At 35.2% G+C, this 4374-nt stretch overlaps 1 non-coding gene across 1 annotated transcript; it reads left to right on the top strand.

Annotated features, from left to right (window-relative positions):
• Window positions 1-249: 249 nt before the first annotated feature.
• Window positions 250-356, top strand: LOC145060881 (small nucleolar RNA R71). Its single transcript, XR_013687063.1, has one exon. It is a non-coding gene; the product is annotated as a small nucleolar RNA R71 (small nucleolar RNA).
• Window positions 357-4374: the final 4018 nt, after the last annotated feature.

Genomic DNA, 4374 nt, shown 5'->3' with positions numbered 1-4374 from the left:
TCCATCCTCCTATCCATGGTTTTCAACATAGCCATAACTGCTGACAAATCTTTTGAAGCTGCATAAGCTAATCCCCTCGTCACATCATTCCTTGGATTGTGGTATTCTCTAGAATGCTTTGAGAATTCTTCAATTAGTTGCTTTATCACTGGGGGTGCTTTCTTTGTGAGTGGACCTTGCGAGTCAAGTAATTTCCTTGTTGTAACACTTAATCCATCATAGAAAATGGAGACTTCTTGTTGACTATTAACATCATGATGTGGGCAATTCCTTAGTAAACTTTTGTACCTCTCCTAAGCCTCATAAAGTGACTCTCCAGCTTGTTGTTCAAAGTTGGCTATGGCTTTTTTTAACTTAGATATCTTGGAGGGTGGGAAAAACTGATCAATAAACTCTTCTTTTATCTTAGCCCATGTAGTGATGGATCCGAGGGGAAGTGACTTGAGCCAATCCTTTGCAGCACCCTTCAATGTAACCGGAAGCATGCGAAGAAGCTGAGTTTCGCGAGGCACGTTTGGAACATTAAAATAATCAGCTACATCATTTACTTCATCCAAGTGTTTGTAAGCATCTTTGTGGTCTTTTCCGTAAAAGGGGATCTCTTTGAGTTGAGCAAGTATGTGACCCTTAAGCTCAAAGGTGGCAGTTGCGGTAATTGCAGGTTGCACAAGTCCCGGGCCGGTATCATCTCGTATCTTCTTCTTCCATTCGCCCATGGGGACTTCCTCGATGTTTGCCATGGTGTTGTCTAAGTCTCCTTCTTGATCGCTTTCCTCTTCGTATTCGGTTTCGTAGTCATATTCAAATTCGGCTTCTTTTAGATTGTCTTCAATATCTTCTAGCTTACTTTCTTCACTCTTTCTACTGCTGGTCTCTCTTGGTTTCTTGTTCTTCTTCTTCCCAAAAACCATCTTCAAACTGGTCAAAGGTGACTTCTTAGGTGTATTTGACCTTTCAACGTCCTTTCCTTTATTTTTCCTCAACGCGGATTATGGGTCTTCAAAAGGGGAACCAGGGGAGTGTTGGATCCTCTGGTCATGATAATCCTGCAACAAAAATTAAAAAAACGCATAAAAAAAATGAAACATAACGAAAATAAAAACTAAACTGCCTATCAGCAGTGGACTCACCGAGTAAGGTCGACTGCACTCGGGGAGTTCACTGTGTAATACTCTAAAATAGATAAAATTAAACAAAAACGACTAAAAACTAATAATTACTAAAACTTAACCTAATTACTAAATTACTAAAAAAAATAACTTTGTGTAAGATAAACTCACACAAAGGATCGATAAAACTAGGAATTAGATTTAATTTTTGAACCGTTCCCCAGCAATGGCACCAAAAACTTGATGTGTGTAAAATGCACTGGTTTTATTCCTACTCTAAAAATATAAATTTAACACACAAAGGCAGTGAACCTGTCTTTTAGTGGTATAGTTGAATAAGTCGGGTGTCGAACTCAGGGAACGAAAATTAAACTAATAACTAATTTTAACTAAACAAGTAATAAAAGTAAAGGGTTTTCTCTAGTTTTACAAGACTAGAAACATAAACACACCACCTAACAGGTAATTAACTAATCAACTAAAAGCAAGTAAAAATTCACCAAATTTAATAAAAGGGTTTCTGTTTAGGTCCAACCAATTCACTCTTATGGTTAATTTTATGATAAAGTGATAAATTAATTGTTATTGGTTACCAACTATAGTGATTAGATTCGCATTCGCTATTACCAACCCTTAGAAAATTAATCAATTCAAGCAGTGATCAAGTGTTTAAACTAATTAATTCCCTAGTTCAATTATTTGGATTAAACAAGATTTGTAATTGGTTAATCAAATTAGTAATTCAACTAACCTCTTGTTTGTTGGTTTCTCAAACGTGCTCACACATTAATTTACCCATTCTCTAATTAATCCTAGTTTCATATTCACTAATCTTAGGCATATAATAAAGTGTTCACATAAATCATATGAGGTTAACAATTAAGAGATGTTCATGCAGCCTAATTGTTTTCCAATTAACAGAAAATAGTTATGGTTAATGCATAAGGGTCTTTAACAAACTTAATTTAATAAAATCACCGATAATCAATCAATCAAAGTATAAATCAAACCATATGAGTAATTTGGTCTTTCCTAAACAGAAACTACGAAAATTCAGCTCATGATTATAGTAAAAGAGAAGCTAAAAACGAATTTAGTTCATGATTCACTTCTAAGAATAAGTGGAAAATTTAACCTAATTCGCCTTGAGTCTTCTAAAGATCAAAGATTAGGGTTCTTTAGGTCTCCAAGGGTTTCCTCAGTCGCATGTTATTCTCCAGAGTAACCAAAAAAACTCCTCAATTCGGAATTAGATCCTCTATTTATAATTATCTCAAAACAGGGGCAACTCGGCGAGTAGGTATCCAACTCGCCGAGTTCCTTTGAGAAATATGTGTACGGCAAGGACTCCGGACATTACTTCGCGAATATTCATTGGAACTCGCCGAGTAGCTTCTGGACTCGCCAAAGCAATTTGACAAGGTTATTTAGGAGAGAGAGAGAGAAGATATTATGATTTATTAATATATTATAAGTATAATATATTAAAGGAGAAATCATATTACTTAATTAATATTGGTCATAAATTAATTAGGAATTAATTTTTGACTAAAAGAGTCTAATTGAATAAAGGGGCATAAACTCTCAAATGTGTGATAGTTGAGTTTTGGGCTGGGAAACCTAATGGACTAAGGGGGAACGAAATTATGATGGGGATCCATCGTATTTTCGTCTAAAGGCCCTATTCTAGAAGGTTCCATGGGCTGCTTGGTGACTAAGTTGTCCATTAGGGCTTAGACTGAAACCCTAGCAGCCTACAGTATAAATAGAGGCCCTTGCTTGCAATTTTCGGCCACCTTGACTCCAAGAGAAACCCTAGCCCGATTTTAGCATCCTCCCTCCTCTCTCATAATAGCATTCTTGCATATGTGGTGTTTGTGAACCATTAGAGGAGTTACAATTGTGACTCTAAGCTCAAGATCAAGAAGAATCAAAGGTTTTCAAGCCAATTGAAAGAGGTAATCACTTAGATCTGTTCTTATAGTGTTAGTTTCAAATTATACATGCTAGATCTAGGGTTACAAGTCTTGGATGAATTACATGTACAATAGAGAAGCCTAGATCCAAGCTTTAAGGTTTTGCATGAGCACATAGGATGTTCTTTTGCTTTAAAACCATCAGTGGTATCAGATCCTTGATTGGTTTCTATTGTATGTGATGTAATTGTCGAGTTTTTGCTGAAAATCGTTTTTCTGGCCTCTACCCGACTCGACTCGGTAAGTTAGTAGCTGGACTCGGCGAGTCTGCCCAACTTGGTGAGTCCAGTAACTGACTCGACGAGTTCAGGAGTCAGACAGAGCATATCTCAGGATTTTTTGCTGTTTTGCTATAGGATAAATGCCAAAATCGTTTTTCAATAATAAAATCTGAATTTTTTTGTATTTAAATGATTATCCTTACCAAAACAAAATATAATTTCAAATCTTTTGAATAATAGTTTTTTTATATTATAAATATGGATTATTTAAATTATTTGGTATCTTGTGACTAAAATTGGATTAGGTCAAATATAGATAATCATAAAATTAATTGTTTAATTTATATTATTTGTTATTTCATCCTTTGTGTTTTGAAAAGTTCAAATCTTGTCCTCAAGTTTTGAAATTTAAATTTTATGATTAAAAGTTTAATTTTGAATGATTTAAATTTCAAACCCTTAGAATTTTACAAGTTTAAAATTCAATCATATACTATTATATTATTACAAGATTAATATATATATATATATATATATATATATATGTGTGTGTGTGTGTGTGTGTGTGTGTGTGTGAGTATGTATGTATGTATGTATGTATGTATGTATAACTTAAAGTGCTAGTCTTACCGTTAGTAGGCCTCATTCATGAAGTCGATCTATAAGGGGGGTATAAGTTTATGGCCTATAAAATGGTTGTTTAATGGGTATCCACTCTTACCCACCGCTTCCTTGATTGGTGGAGGGTTATTAGCCGAACGGGTAGGATAGGGCAATCCTCTCCTCGTTAAAAGTATAATGAATGATACAAAGTAACTAAAACTTTTTACAAATTCCCAATCTTAGTTACTTTAGGGTAAAATGTGAAAATGATGCTACTCCATGGAATTACACGTTGGACCCTTGTCAAACGTTAGTGGAGAGTGTGTGGTTAACCGGCACACTAATTTGGGATTGACATTGGTAGCGAAGGGTGACTTGGTGTTTGACATAGATCAACAGAGCGTGTGTGGTTTACCGGCATATTGATTAGGTGATAGAGACATTGAGTGCACCACGTTGATTCGC

Source organism: Lactuca serriola, chromosome 6 (assembly GCF_051521515.1).
Source record: "Lactuca serriola cultivar US96UC23 chromosome 6, Lser_US96UC23_V15, whole genome shotgun sequence".
NCBI classification, from domain to species: domain Eukaryota; kingdom Viridiplantae; phylum Streptophyta; class Magnoliopsida; order Asterales; family Asteraceae; genus Lactuca; species Lactuca serriola.
This window is presented reverse-complemented; position numbering and strand designations above follow the sequence as displayed.